General features: G+C 52.8%; 1 protein-coding gene across 3 annotated transcripts in view; it reads left to right on the top strand.

The window, feature by feature from the left end:
- The window catches only part of Su(var)3-3 (lysine-specific histone demethylase Su(var)3-3), a 134,556-nt gene that overhangs the window by 63,935 nt on the left and 54,061 nt on the right, over window positions 1-16,560 (top strand). The window lies entirely within an intron of this gene.

The following is a 16,560-nucleotide window of genomic DNA, read 5'->3' on the forward strand; positions in this document are numbered from 1 at the left end:
GCCACACACACACATACACACACAGACACACACGATCACGGTGTGCGACGAGGAAAGCTCGCGAACGCGCGCGCGCGCGCGCGAGAGAGCGACCGTATGGGTTCACCGACCTCCCAAGATTATCAATATGTACATATACGTATGTAACTCTGCCTATGTGTGCATGTGCACGCGTATACACACATACACATACGTATACACCTATATATACCGAGCGTATGCATATATACGTATAAATATCTCTACGGTACCGGGTGTATTGCGTGCGAGCGAGCGAACGCGCGCGCGTGCGTGCGTCAGTGCGTTAGTGCGTGCGTTCGTGGGTGCGTGTGTAGTACAGGCGACGGAGAAAAATCCCAAGGAACGGCGAAAAGTCACGGGCGCTTTTAATATACACGTATATACGGCTCCGGTAAGACCCACGGTTCTCCGAGGACTGGTTGGCAAGTTGTAAGGCCCGAACTGGCACCGCTACCCTCGCCCCTCCGCCCACCGGTCGCCGGCCTCTCCTCGCCGCGCCTCGCGTCCCAGTCGTCCTTCCTTCCCCCACTCGGGGCCCGGTTCTCTCGTTCGTCGTCGTCGTCCTCCGTGGCCGGGGCCCGACGTTCTGGCAAGCCTATAAAAACAAGACAGGTACACTCTCCGGGCCCTTACAGTGGCTCCTCAGCATCTGCAGCCTCCATCCACCACGTTCCCGTGTCTTTCTCTCCGTCCTCCTCCCGCGTTCCTTTCCACGGGCACAACCGTCGCTCCTCGTCCCGCCAGTTCCTCCCGTGTCTGCTGCCTTCGTCCCTCTCCCCCAACCCTCTCTCCCTTGGTCGCTCGCTCGCGCACCCCTCCCCCGCGCGCATCTCGTGTTCCACGGTTTCACCACTCCTCTCTCCCTCGTTCTCTCGTTTCTTCCTCTCTTCGTACCCCTTTGCCCCTAACCCCCCCGCCCCTGCTCGTCCCACCCCGCATCCCTTTTGCCGTATTGCCGTTCGATTCGTCCGTGAAACCTTGCCTCACCGTCATCTGTTCTCACATCGTTTTCTACGATTCTGTCACGAAGAATGAAACCACGAAAAAGAATGTTTGCTCAATGCCTTTGTGCGAATCCCGTTCCCATTCGCATTCCAGTTGTCGCGAGTCCCCGGCTAGTATTTTGCAACTAGCCGTTCCTCTCGTTTTTTCTCTCTCGCTCCCGATCTTTCTTTCCGTCGTCTCTTTTTCTCTTTCCCTCTATCTCTTTCTCTCTATCGGTCTTTCGCTCGCCGTCGCTCTCTCTCTTCTTCTCTCTCTTTTTCTCTCTCTCTCTCACTCTCTCTCTCTCTCTCTCTCTATCTGTCTGTCCCCGGCCTCCTCCGGGTCTCTTTACCTACGTGGTACCCTTTCTCTCGCCCGGCCGGCCTCCCCGTCGATTTATAATCTACACGGGAGAGCGACCGTGTATCTGATGTTACACGGGACGCGCGCGGCATTGTTCTTTTCAGCGGATCCTCGCGGATTTTCGCAGAATTGAACGTGTCCGGGGACGGGGCGGCGATTGCAACGCGACGCGACGCGACGGCGAGCGGCGCGAGGCTGATAATCTCCGGTGACCGGCGCGAATTAGTTTCTTCGCGGCGAGATTACGCGCTCGTTACTACGACGGCGGCGGTTCCGCCGTTTATTGCGGCAGCCCTGTGGGAGAATCGACGGAAACGTTGGGAAATGAGAAACCTCTTTCTATTTTCTTAATAGTTGAATATACATTGGAATAACGCTCGTACGCGCTCGTTTTTGTGCAAATAAGCCGACGAGCAATTAAATCGTCGTATTATAAAGGATTTAAACGCGGGTAAATGAAAATATCGGAGTCACTGTGCGCGAGTTCTCATCGGCGTCGTACTTTGTTCGAGAACTTCAGCGGCCGCTGGAAGAATGCACGCATTTAATGCTAATATTAAACTTTCTTCAGTTATAAGTCGGCGTGATTACCGTGTGCTCTCGTAGTAAGGAAACCTTGTGAGAATTAATGAAAGATGAACGAATATAATATGTTGCGCGCATAAATCGACCACCGAAATATCGTAGAAAGTAGAAAGGCACGCAGAATCCCAACGAAAGAAGAAAAAGAAATTCTCTTTCCCTTCGCCAGGACGACAGGAGCGTGTACCGCGGTCGCCTTTTCTAATTGCCGCCGGGTTAAAGATGCTCTCCCTTTTGACGGCCGGTTTTTCGCCGCGTCATTATTAGCTTTACGGGCTGTTTGGGATTCGCGCATTCCCGTCCCATTGAGTGTAAAACGATCGGACGCATTGTGTCAGGGACCGTGTGTTAGGGACACGTCAAGTGGTTCCCCACGGAGAAAGATAGAGGAGAAAGGGCGAGAGAGAAAAGGCTAGAGGGGCGAGAAAGGGATGTCCGCCTCCTTTCAGAAAACAGTGCTCGGTAGTTCCATCTCCCGTCGTTGAAAAGTGATTTGTTACCTTTACCTGGCCAAAGTAGGGGCCCGGCCGGCATTGGCAGGCCGTCCTCTCTCTGCTACGCACGTCCCCGTCCCGGACCGCCTTGATTTACTCATCGAAATTCAAATAGGAGGATACATCATTTTCATCGGCCCAATAAAAGTATCATTAGTAAAATGAATGCCGGGACCAGCGCGTCGTCGCGCTCGATTCGTTCCAATTCCGAGCGGGCGCGCGCGTTTGTCTCGTTTAACTCTTCATCTATCGAATGAGGCCCGTGTAATCTTTTTTAATCGTATACACGCCGTTCGAACCCTCTGCCAACATGACTTCGATTAACCCTTAGAAGGTATTATCGGCGGGAAACGCGTAGACGCTACGGATTCTCGGCGGAGGTGTGTTAATCCGTTTCACGTTCGGTGTTTTCGATGATTTGCATTTCCAAAAAATTTCAGATAGAATCACGTTGGGACTAAGTTACTCATGAAGTGTCGCTCGCGGAGAATCTACAGTGATATTCTTCGTTTGGATGTATATCATAGCTATTAATACTATGTAGACAGTCTGTAAACAGTGTCCTTCCGTTTCATCTTGGACCGATCCGCGCGCTAATGATTCCTTTCTCAGTTTTAATTGGCAGAAGCCAATATGGCGGCGAAAGTGGTCCGCCCGATCTGGAGCCGGCGCTCGTACGATCCATCATCCCCTTGAATTATGCTCGCGCAGTATTTACATTTTCTCCGGGAACTGGTCGTGCAGTCGACAACCGTTCAGCGGAACGATTTATAATTACGGGTTCCGAGGGCGGGCAACGAAATAACGGATAGTATTCATTGTCATTAATAGCCCGTTCGAGAGAATAAACCGCGGCGTGGAAGCGTATAGCCACGGCAGAGGTGTATTTTATCGTGCGAGCTCATTGATCCTTATTACAAGATCTTTGCCAAGGCCGTGGGCATAAATCGGTATAATATTTCACCTTTCCGCGCGCGGTTCCCTCGCGCCACAGTAATTGCCTATAGTCTGCATTTTAGTCGTCAATGAGCGCCGGTAACGTTATTGCCCGAGTGTTCGGTGTTTCGCGAATTAACCATATATCACTCGCCGTAAAGCGAGAACTGCAACCAGTTAACTGCGCCCCGATCGCCTCAGGTCCTTTCTCACAATTCTTCCTCATTATACAGAATTCCCCGGCTCTTCCCGGAAAAAGTCGTCCGCTTCCACGGAGATCGGACGCCGGGCCCAGTCGTGATCTCATCCGAATTGTCGTTCCTAGCCGGTCCGCGGATCCAAATCAAAACAGTCCCATAACAATCACCGATATATACCTCGCAAGAATTTATCGAACTCGATCGGTCGGCCGAAAGAAACATCTAACGACCGGTGATCGATCGGAACGACCGGTTCCGGAGGATTTCTCCTGCGAAACTTTAAAGGCGCGCCTTCGAAAAAATCCGCCGGCCAGATCTCGAAATTAAAAATTTATTCCCGACATTTATGTCGCTATCCCATTCCAGATAATCCGGACTTTTAGAGAATGAACTTCTTTACTTCTTAATACCAGAGGGACGCTCCAACTTTCTCCACTTTCCAGCCACGGTACGCTTTTCCCTCGGACGTCGTTTCAAATTGTTACGACTGCCTCGATAACGCGTTCCTCCTCGGATCCTTAACGATCCGGCCAAAAGCTGCTCGAAATGTTCCACGGTGGTCCATAAATTCCCGATGAACAATCGGCAGGCGCGCGCGAGCGCGTATCGCGCAGGGCAGGGGCGCGCGCGCACCACCAGGCATCGTTTGAACTGGCACTTGATCCGCGGCAGCAGCATTCCCTATTTCCCCGCGGCGGGAACGCCGTCGTTCAATTACACGTAATACGTGAGACCCGCATCAGCGGCAGCCGGTATACCTACCCAAGTTCACGGTCCCCGGCTCGTTACGTCGCAAACTCGTTCCCCCCTCCCTCTCCTGCTGCCTACCCCCGCCCGCCAGCCGCGGTTCCCTTCCTCTCTGTCTCGCACCCCTTCTTCCCAATCCTCATTTGCAAGTATCTAAGCCGGCGCGGTTTAATTGCACTCGTCGATACGCGGATCGATCGTTACCGGGTCCTGCCCTTACCCTTCGCCTACCCGCTGTCACGGGGCCGGCAAAAATTCGCGGTTTCGGCGTAAACGAGCATCGGTAGAATCCATCCGCCGCGCCGTGGGCGTTGCGCGACCGAACGTTGCGGGGCCCTATCCGCCTCGGAATCGTCGTCGTCGTCCTCGTCTCGTCTCGAGGCAGAAAAGGGGACCGGCGGTGGACAGAGGCAGAGGCAACGGAGAGCGTGGCTGGCGAGGTGAATGCAAGGAGGGGTGGAGAGAACGAATTCCCATGATTTCTCGAGGAACCGAACTGCCAGCGCCACTTTTTTTCCTGCCGGGTTGTCGGGTTTGATTAGCGACGCGATGTGAATGAGCCTTAAGAAGGAGGATGCCCCGATGGCCGCGCCGCTGAAAGGTGGCTAGCTGGCGGCTGGGATCGGCGAAAGCGGTCAGTGATCGCTGGGCCCTCATGCTCTCTCGGGGCCCCTCGTTGCTCACGATCGCATCCCCACTACTGTCTCTCTACCTTCTCCTTCTGTTCTTGCTCTTTCGCCGGCGCTGTCCTTCTCGCTCCTTCGCTCGCTCGTTCTTTTCCCTTTCTCCGATTCCTTGTCCCCCACCCGCCCTCTTCTCCACGCCGAGTTCCTCTCCTTCTACCGAGCACGAGACTCCCCACCATCCGGCCCCGTGGGCCCTAGTCTCCTTTCAACGGTGCAGGTGACGGGGCATTCTTTTAAATCTAATCAACTACCGAACCCGGGGCCCCCTCGATGTATACAGGGTGTTTCCTCAATGGCTGACAGGCTCGTTTAAAAAGGAAGAAAGGGCGAGAGAGAAAGAGAGAAAGGGCGGCGGAGAAAAAAGAGATCGGACGGGTCCCGTCGATTCCCGATGAGCCGGGGTGTCGGGGCTGACAGGTTCTCCGATAGACAATCGTAGTCGTACATAATTCGAACCTACGTGTTTTATCGCCGTAACCCTCCACCCACGACCGTTTTTCTGGTCGTTCTAGATAAATGTTCACACCTCTCGATGTCCGTTCGCGATTTCCTGAATAGACGCTTGTCTAGCGTGTTTCACGGATAAGGTCGGTAGACGCGAATCTCTTTGACACGCTCGTAAGATTGTTTCGTTAATGTTTCCTTGCCAACTGCAGGTGGAACTCTGGGCAATTACTTTTAACGAAGGGGATTGCCTAATGACGTATCGAACGGATTACGCATGTTTCTTGCGATTGCTGGCTGTCGCGACTCGTTACTCTCCGAGCACCCTGTATGTAAGGCTGGACCGTTCGTGGACGCGCACGCGTGTGTCCCGCGTTCGGCCTCTAGCCGAGGCACGCGATGACAGAGAGACCGTCCGCCTGGCAGAGACACCGGCGGAGTCACGCGGCCCAGAGATTACGCAATCGTGGCCGACACGCGCGTCGGATAAGACCATTTCCTTGTTTTTCGCGGACGAACGCGCACCTTGGGCCAGTCCGGGCCAGTTCGGCTGGTCGTCCGGCGGCCATCTTGCCTGGGAATCGATCAAACACGTCCGCGCGATCGTTCCGGCGCACAATGGCGCTCGAAACTACTGGATTCCGATCGCCTTCTTCGTTGATTCAATAGAAACCGGCGCGCAACCGATCGTCCGAGTTTGTTCATTTGCACGGAATCGTTTCCCGGCTGAGGATATTGTTCGACGAGCACGTTTAGAAGCTTCTGTTTCGCGATCCTCTATCGTACGGCGGCGATGGTTCGGTAACACGCGAGAGCGGGAATTATTTGTTGCCCGCGTTCCAACCAGCTCCTTCGGCGTTGATATTGAACGACGCTCCCGGGATGGAACAGGATTTTTACAAAATCTAATCATCTTTGCTAGATACTTTAATCCTTTCTGGATCAGCGATTTTATGGCGCGCCCGAGAAGCCTCCAAGGACTTTCGAAGATCCCGCTGTTTCGAATCCTTCGAATTTCTCGGCGAACGTTTTTTTCTCGAAATCCTCGATCCCGAACCATTTCATGGATCAACCATTTGGAATTTCATGGGTTTCCCGAATTTTTGTCGCGAAGTTTTAAGACGATCGTTTCCCGTTCGAAGGCGATAAAAGCCGGGAAGGATCGATCGTTACGGTGAACATTCCACAGGGAACAACGATAGATCGTTACCTTGATCCTAAAAAGACCGAAGAGGCAACAGGACATAAAGCGTTAATTGCACGATACTCGCACGCATTCGCAGCCCCGTTTTCGCACGGCTATCGAGCGGCTGCTCGCTCGATCCGCGGACACGTCCCTGGAATCCTCGGCGTCGATAGGTGTCTACGATTTCGCCGCGTGGCGTCTTTCGGCGAGCATATCGCTGTGGCATCGGTTACCCAATTCTCATGACCGCAGGATTGTTGCTAGCCATCCGTGCCTGGCAAAGCAAACACACTGCCGGCGCGCTGTCGTTCCGCCGGGGTAATTGTTCGCCAAAGATTAGCATCAACGGTACCCCTAATGCATGCCGGACGATCGCGCGTGAGAGGATGTGCTTCGCGTACGCTGCAAATCGCCGTGCGCCGAGGACACTTCTGTGGGTGTTCAGACGCCTTTGCGTCCTGCTTCGCACACCTTCCAGCCGGCGCAGCGGTTCTTGCGCTGGAACGATTTAGGCTTCCTACGCTCGATGCGCGCAATTAGACGTGCCGGCTACGTTTTTGCGTGATTCGCGGGTAACGATAGGTCTCGTTCGTTTTTGCGCGGAAAAAAGCTTTTAATTAGCGAAGCATTATACGGGAATTGAAACGGAGTAGAGGATATTGAATACGAGAGTGCCCTAGAAAAATCTCCTGGTTTCGTTTTTAGGTCTAAATACTGTGGATTCCTCGCGTTCGAATAGTACATGAAGTATATCAATTTCTGCTGTAGTATTATTTGTTGAATAATTATTATTCGGTCTACAGGAATTTGCAATGGTCTAGGAATTCAGATCTGATCTTCTGGAGTCCGATGTAAATTCAAGTCGACCGTTCGATGAAATTTGGTATTTCTAGACATTTAAAAGTCTGTATCTGTAAGAGTGTGGTCGGGACGAAGCCAGGTGTTCTCTCGTTTCCTGGTAGACCTACGAATTTCATGATCAGCGATGAGATTCCACGATAGAAAACTTCCGAAACGAAACGCGGAGGATCTTGGGGAATCCAACAGGCGTGGAGGCCGCAGAGTAGGCCGGTGAACCGCAGAACTAGGATGCCGTGCACTTTCACTCGAGGCTCCAGCTTTTCTTCGTGCCTCGGGAGCAGTCCGTAGGTTGTTTATTGTTTCGAGACCGGCACGAAATCACGAACCACCGAGAGAGGCAATGCCCACGACGATCACCTGCTAGTTTCGTCCTACATTCTTATCGTCCTGGCACGAAGTCTCCGCGGCTTTTTACGCGGCGGTTTATTGCCGTTCCCCGGGCAACAATGGCTCGTAACGATACCCGGCGCGGCGGTATCCCTGGAATAATTTTAATTTCGACCGCGTGAGAACGAAACCGGGAAAGAGGGGCGGCGGGTAATCGGACCAAAAGGTTTTCGGAGCATGGATCTCGTTTCGCGCCACCCAAAGAGCGGAATAACATATTTTCCCCCGGGGAAAATCGCCGGAAAATTTAGAACCGATCGCTGGAACGAAGAAACTGTTCTTGTAATTGCCATGGAAACTTGCTTTTAGCGAGTAATTGACTAGAGACTATTTCATTTGAGCAAGATAATAATAGTCCCGTTTGTTAAATTGAACAGGTTGCCTAACGAGCGAAAGCATCATGGGTTATATTCTTCTATCGCGCCGGGGAACGTTCAGTTTCCAATCACAGTGTGTTTACACACCATATAAACGACGGCTCGGCAAAAATCGCGAACAACAAGATGGTAGGGCCGAAATTTTTCACCAGCACGCGCGCCCGTGCCCGCGCCCGCGCGCGCGCGCGCGCGCTGTGCATCTGTAATCAACGTTAACCGCAGCCATCAATTATTTACCGTCGATTAGATAGCCTTCCGCCATATACCACAGGCGGTATCTCGTTCCACTCAGGTTTATATTCAATTACGCGTAAAAAGACGAGCCGCGATCGTCGGATCGCGTCGATTAAATCAAACTAAAGACCGGTACATCCCCGCCGTTAGAGATAAAAGTCGAATTACGTTAGCCGGTTAACGGTAACCGTCCAATAAATATAATCTCCGATCGATGAACGATGAAGCCGACGGAGCCTCCGCGGTATTCAAATAATTCCACTCCGGTATCGGTAACAGGCTGGGCGCGAGCGGCCTGAAACGGAGTAAGAGAGAAGGAGGCGCGTGCTACCTAGTCGTCTACAACCATCTTCCCCTAACTTAGAGTCCCAGCTGATCGCTGTCGTCAGGGGAGGAAGGTTTATCGCTGGTCACGCTATCGATAACTGTATAGGATTTGTCAGCCTTCATCCCTCGGAGAACTCATTTCCCGCGTGCGAGCGGCTCGCGGCAACAGGACCGATACCAGGATCGTTGACTGGGAAAGGGAGGAATGATGGTTGCCGTGGGTTGAGCGAGAAAAACGTGAAACGGGGCACGGGGGGAGCGTTAACTCGGGATTAGAACCGCTCGGCGGGGACGAGGAGCAATCAAATCTCGAGTCGAAGGTGAAACGGCGATAGGGCGGGACGGAGAGGGGCAGAGGAGCGGGTACGCGTAACAGAGATCGAAGGAACCGAGCGTAGAGAGGAGGCGAAGAGAGAGAAGGACGGAGGAAGGGAAAGAGAAGGTGAGCGAGAAGAGGAAGGACGATGGTGGGCGAGACAGGGACACGAACGGGAGCGAGAGAGAGGGCCAAGGAGGGAATGGTTGGGGAGGGACGCGGCGCGATCGTTTATAATCGAGTTGACCGTGAAATTTTCATTACACCTTTTCTGAGTTATGCATATAAATAAGGAAGGGAGAGAGAGCGGTTCGGTGCGCCGGGAGCGAAGAACGTGGCAATGCCTTTGTTAGCGGAAGGTTAATGGTGAGGGACCCCCGGGTATCTTACCACGCTGACAGCAGTCTCGTTAACGATTACGATAACTCCACGGCCTCCTCTGGGGATGCGTGGTTAGCTGGGAGCGATCGTCACGGCTAACGCCAAGGCAGTCCAGAATTCACGAACTGGTCGGGGCTGATGTCGAACGTGTCCGTATACATTGCGATCATAGAGACGACAGTGTTAGGTGGATTTCGTTCCGGATAAGTACTTCGAACAGACATTATCGGATCGGCGAGGAGTACCTTTAGCTTCTGTCTATGATTATTCCGTGCGAGGAAGGGATACTACGTGTTTGCGAGTTTTAAAGATTGATTTATCGGTTCGAACGTCGTGGACCTACCGTGGTATGTTCATCTTGGACTGTTCCTCACCGGATTACTCCTTATGAACTGGTTTAACTGCATCTATAACGACTGGTAGCCTCTACTTCATTCCTACGTGCCTCGCATTCGCGACTCTGAAAGTATAGGACATTTGGAAAATATTAAGGTCATATAGTCTGGTATCAGAGCAACGCTTATGTTTATCCTAGATTTCTCGATCAGTGATCCCGTAATTGAATATTTTCAAAGTCCCTATGAACACTGACGTAATTTAGGGTTCACCGCATATCGGTACCGTCGACAATGTGTCCATTTAGCCTGACTTAAAGCATCCGCCAGCGGTGAACTGATCGCTCTATCAGCGACACGACGCGAGACATTAAAAATTTCAATAGCGTCGACGAGCGTTTTATCCCGATCAAGTTTCGCCGAGGATCGTGTCGCGGTCGGGGGCGCCGAAATTAAATGGATGGAAGGGGTCCGAGCCTGGCGTACGTTCATGGATCGAGAAGCGTGTCCACGGTGGACGGCCACCGTGAAAATTAACGGATTCCGCTGGCTCACCACGAGCCGGGCTTCCAAATGGGAGGCGAGCCCGGGCCCGGCGCGGTGTGTTCCGTTCCAGGCGTGACTCACGAACGCTCGTGAAAAGCAGTCCGTTGCATAAGTTTCGCGCTGGAACATCTTAATTGATCGTAACCGGCGTCCACGGCCGGGCCACAGCCGATCGGCCGTCGATGATGGTTCCTCCGTGGCGTGCAGAGGTGCGCTGCGCTGCGCCGCGCCGCGCCGCGTCCGCTCTTTTTCTTCACGGCCGAGCTTCCTGCCGCGATAATGCCGGCCGGCGATCGTTTAATAGCGCGTGAAACTTTGACAAGTTGACTGCTTTTAATAAGCACCTTCGCCGAGGGGAAACGGCCGACTGTTAACTCGCGGCCTCGCTGGAAAAGTAATGTTTAACCGGTAGTTGAAAAGCTTGTTGCTCGAACGACGCGTTTCCGCTTGTTGCTCGGTACCCTGCCGCGGCGGAATAGACATTCCTGCTCGTCGGGAACAGGCGGCGAACGAAAACGCGTCCTCGTTCGGCTGGTTCCTTCGCTTTGAAAAGATTCTGCCATCTGGCTCCTCGATCCTCCGTGATTACGCAAGGATCCGTAATGTCACGGTTATTTTTCTACTCGCCGGAGCAGATACAGAAAGATACAAGACTCTATCGATCAATTCTCTCGTCGACGTCGCGCGAGTTCCGAATTAAGTTTATGCAAATAATCAAGGACGCCGGTTCTGATTGACGTACAATCTGCCGGCGAAATTCTTCGCTCGTTAATCGTCAGCTCGTTCGTCGTTGTTCTTTCTCTATCCCGCGTACGCGTGCTGCCTCTCTCTTTCTTTCTCTCTCCCTCTCTCTCTCTTTCCGTTGAACCTTCTCCTTTATTTTTTGCGTGTCTTTGCCCGTCGTTTCGGGGAGCCTCGTCGAGAATTCGTTGTTAACTCCGACGTTAAACGAGGATATTATGCGGCCCAAGGTGGCGAAGAAAACTCGAGACGCCGATGGGAATTCGAGATATTCCGAATGCGAGGGAAACGACGCTTGGAGTGGGGAGCGGGCGCAGCTCGCGGTTCTGGCAGATCGAAAAAGCATCGGGAGAGGAACCGAAGGCAATCTCGGGTTCAAAGACTCGTCGGTGGGCGAGAGAGACGTATCCAATCGCCACTGCTGCTGTTGGCTGCTGCTGCTGCTGCTGCTGCTGCCGCTGGTGCGCCGGGCCACCCGAAAATTAACGACCTCGCGAACCGGCTAAGACTCGGTAAACGAAAACTGGCCAATTTTTTTCGGCCGCTCGTTAAAGGCCCGTCCGCGCGCTGCGGATACATAGGCGCACCTTTTCGTCTGCCGGAATGAGGGTCCGCGCGCGCGCGTATCGTTCGCTGCCGAGACAGGGGCGGATTCCGTTCCACCCCTCGCGGTTTTACGAGTTTCCCGGTGCTCTCTTCATTACACCGTAACGAGGAAAATTATGGCCGTGTATTTAGCGATTAAATTATTTCGCGGCCGCTCCTACGCGCCCCTTCATCGAGGGGCGAGCGTGGTCCGGGGATTTTTACATAGGCTGACGGGATTACTGGTAGCTGAGCTTTGTCTATTCCCTGTTAAAATGAGCGAGAAGAGTAGCATCCGAGATTGGAGGAAGCCTTTATTTTCAAAAAAGCTTGTAATTGTTAAAGGAGCGAACGTGATACATTGGTACCGAAGTAGACTCAAAACTCGCAGGAAAACGGAAATTATAGAATTTAACTCCACGAACCTCCACGACGAAGCCGACTGAATTAACTAAACCACAATCGCCTCCAAATACTTCCAAAATTCGATTCTGCTCTCCAACCCCTCCAGCGAATACCCAGAACGCTGACAAAAACGGTCGACGGAACACATAACGACGCGTGAACGGTCCGGTCGCCTTCGAAATATTCAATAACAACTCTCATGAGCATACCGAGGGTGAAACGCGCGGGCAATGCAGGGGGATCGTTAGCAGAAAGACGAGAAGGAGCGAGAGAGGGAGAAACAGAAGAGAGCTGGCAGCAGCGACGTCGAAGGGAGAAGGCGATGTGTGACCGGCGGCGAAATCGAAAATTGCCGAACAAAACGAGGGGGCGCAGGGGGTGGGGGCGAGCGTAAATAAAATTCGGAACGTTACAAGACCGACACGCCGCTGCCAACGCGGCTGGGGGCGGGGAGCACGGAGAGTTAAACGAAAGCGACCGAGAAACACAGTCTCGTCGATAATGCGGAGGGTGTCGGAGGGACGGAAGGGAGGCGAGGCATCATATTGCACCGGTCGAAGGGGGTGGAGTGTGAGTGCCGCGGCAAGAAACGCGATTGCAGTTCTCCCCTTCGCCGCCTCCCTCTGTGCACACCTTCGCACACTTTAATTCCATTAAATACGCGGTCCGTAACGACGCCTGCTCCTACCCCACCCCCGTCGTTCAAGGCAATCTGCGGCCGGGCCCCCGTAGCCTGGATCCAGGGGCGGACTCCGGCTCGCCGAAACGGTTAGCAGATATTTAACTGAATATCGAACTCATTTGTATCACTTAACCGGCCCCGCCGGTATGAAGAATTTATTGCCGCGAATTAATCTAGCAGCACAATAGCGCGTAACGATATCGCGCCGCGTATCTGATCGGCGCCGCGTTGCAGGCACCGGCGAAATAAAACTATAAATTTATTAATCATGCCGTCGTCCGGTGTCCGTTCCCTCTCTTCCTCTTTGTCTCTTTCTTTCACGCGCTGTCTTTCTCTCTCTCGCTCTCTCTCCCTCTCTCTCTCTTTCTCTTCTCGATGTAGGTAGATACACAGACAGGCCGTGCACGGACACACGCGAGAGATACTCTGGTTCCGTGTCTCTCTTTCTCCCGGCTTCTTCGCCGAGGATAATTACGCGGCCGGCCGCCGCGGCGATGCTTCCCAGCGCCGACTCGTGCGGGTTTTCTGATGAAAAATATTCCCGGTGTATTCCAGTTTCCCTCCCCCTCCCCCGTTCCCCGCCCCCTCGGCAGATCGTTCGTCGAAATAATTGCGAGGAACTCCGCGCGCCGCATCCGAGGAGCGAGTGAAATATCGAAAACGGAAGAAAACGATCGGAACGTCGATGATGGCCCGCCGAATCGCGGTGTAATCCGGAAAATCCGTGCGCCACCACGGGCCGTGGTACATAATGACACGCCGGGGAGGATCGGTCACGGACCGACAGGTGAATTTAATTTGCCGGTTCCTGCGCCGGTAGATCGCCGCTACCGGCAACGTTATTGTATCGTTCGTCACGGATCATTATCGCGATCGCCGCCGCTGCCCGCTATTCGCCGGCGTTATTTGTCTCTTCGTTTTTTCTATTACCCGGCCGGGTTAACGATACGATCGGGGACGTCTCACTCGGCCGCGGTTACGACACCAACGATCTAATCGATCGCGGCCGATCGACGCGGAGATCTATACGCCGATGGAAATTGGTTGCCGAACTTCGCGTGCTCTGTAGATGAGAAATTTGATCGCGCACGAAAGTTAGGGAACATGAATTACAATAGAATTTTGCGTTACGATAATAGAACGTTAATTTAGTCTGCGTTCACGGCGTGTAACAGTTTCCGAAATCAACCTGCAGATGTCTACATCCGTTTCTTTCAGTTCCACTATGAGACTATAAATTCGCGTTCCGCCGTTCACTCATCAATAACTGTTCGCACAGTTACCAGAAGCAAAATTTACAGATCGCAGTCATCAATTTCCACCGACGTATGCCCGACCGACCGATTAATTTCACCATCAACTTTACCAATTCGAACTTACTTAAATCCGCCCGCGACCAGTGCAACAGTGCAATTTTCGCCAGAGAAAAATTTCGTGACCGCCGCTCGATGGAGATGGGCAAAAGGGAAGCGAGAAGGATAAAGGACCGCAGGATCGCCGTGAACGCCGCCTTCCTGTTGGTTTAACGCGATCAACCGCCACCGCGATCTCCACGGTATTGCTCAGAGGCCGGATCACGGCCGGCACCTATGCATGCGTGGGGGCAGGCTCATTTATTTACCGAGGATCAGTATTGGCAGGTTGTAATTTACAAATGCTGGGACCCGCTGGATTTATCGGTACTCCGCTACCCTCTCATTACAACCCTCTGCCCTCCGTCATCTTCTCTTTCGCCCTTCATCCGTCTCGGTCCCTCCCCCGGCTGTTCGCCGCCTCTCCGTTCCCCGCGCGACCCCGCAGGGCCCACGGCCTCGCTGCGTGCTCGTTACATTTTCACCCTCCAATCGGTCGGCCTTGGTATAACTCCGCTCGTGATTATCGTCAATTGACCTACACTCGATTGAAATACGTAATAAAAGAAGGCAGAGAACGCACGACCCGAGGAGAACCGATCGAGCGTTCCCTCGATCGTTGCCGGCCACCGGCAGCCTCCTCACGATCATCCCCCTCCGCCCTTCGATCCTCTGTTCCCTAGGTTTCGCTCCTCCTCCGTGACTGCCCGCTTTTCGTCGAAGACTGTACCCATTCGCCACCCCTGTCATTGATAATCACTAGGCCCCGCGGGACTTTATGCGCTCGCGGCGTATAAAAACCTCGAAAAAATTTGTTTAATTGAAATTTCCAATGGGATCCGATGCAGCTACGTTGCACCGTTGAGTCTTGCCCTTCCATTTTCGATGCCCGCCGCTGCCTTTAAACGTCCCCGCGCATGATTTTACGTTTCCTCGGAATTCCGTAATTGTACAGATTTCGCAGGAATGTTTAGGAAAGTTAGAATCGGAAGGGGAGAATTAGCGTGTTAATGATTTCGACGAATGAACGTCGAGATCGGAGTGCGCATTGTGCCGGTCAGCTTCGTGTTCGGTATAAAATTGTTAACCGCATTGCGGATTTTTATGAACCCGCAGCCTACCGACTGAATAAACTCGACTTCCGTGTTATCGCGCACTCTAATTGCCGAGCTTTTAATCACCGAAACAAACGGGACGTCGAACTCTAGCGAAACGTTGCGATACAGCTCTCGCCAATTACCATTGCCGTTTAAAAAATGGCACTACCGTTAAATACATAGGTGCCGTTGATTGATGCGTGATACAAACGTAACACTCCGGACTGGTCGTCGAGTGTTTCGCGCGAAAGAAACCTTCTCCGCTAGCCAAAACAAAAATTCCTCATCCCGATCGCGCGGTGAAGTATAAATTCCGATGGAAGTCAATTAAACTCACGCAGAAGAATCTCGCGTGCCGGCGTCGCGTTGAGACGATCAGCGCATCCGACGATAAATCTGCGGTAAACGTTGAATTATAGAAAAATCATAACGAGCGAACGGGCGAGCGGCGCGAACGATCATTGCGCGTTCGAGGGATAACTTTTCCGCGGCAACAGGACGCAATATCGATCCGCGTATCCGGCCGATCGTTCCGGGAGCAACGATCCTGCGTTTTCGACACGGGCACCGTTTGATGAATCGGCCAGCCGGAAATTCCCGTGGCGGTTTAACGATACCACGGGAGGCAGGAGGTGCTCCGGGAATGGTAATCATAGGCTGGTACGTCGAAACGACGCAACTACTGTTTCGCGTAGACGTCTCGAATGACGGGTTCGATTAGCCTGTCAACAGCGATGTCGGTAGTCACCGTTTCGAGAAATTAGCCGCGGTTATTATGAAAACACGGTAAGAATCGCGTTGAACAAGCGGGTAATTATGATTATCCGAGGCAGCTGCGGCCTCGGGGGTAGGCTGTTAGAACGAAAAATGCCTCCGGCAATTTGTCTCGGATAAATGAATCGCTTAACGAGCGATTGGATCCGCCGCGGGAATCACCTGCGAGAAATTTCTGCCGCTTTCTCGGCGTTTGCGGGAGTGGATCCCGAAATCTCGGAGCTCGTTTTCGGGGGCTGGCGAGGGAGATCGGTCGGCCGAGCGGGATGATTATAATTATCCCCGGGGCTGTGGTTAAAGGGATCGAACTGTGAAAAATCGACGGTATAATTTCTTTCTGCTGAATGAATTTGACGGAGGTGGCTCGGACGGCGTGCTACGAAATTCCGATTTCGTTTCACTGTTTCACATTCGTGCCAAGGATATCCTCACGAATGCACAATTATATCATGTATGTTCTTTTACTACGTATGGATTGATCGTTAGCTGAAACGTCGGCGAATGAATTGTAATATCT

This window comes from Nomia melanderi, chromosome 12, assembly GCF_051020985.1.
Source record: "Nomia melanderi isolate GNS246 chromosome 12, iyNomMela1, whole genome shotgun sequence".
Taxonomy (NCBI): Eukaryota; Metazoa; Arthropoda; class Insecta; order Hymenoptera; family Halictidae; genus Nomia; species Nomia melanderi.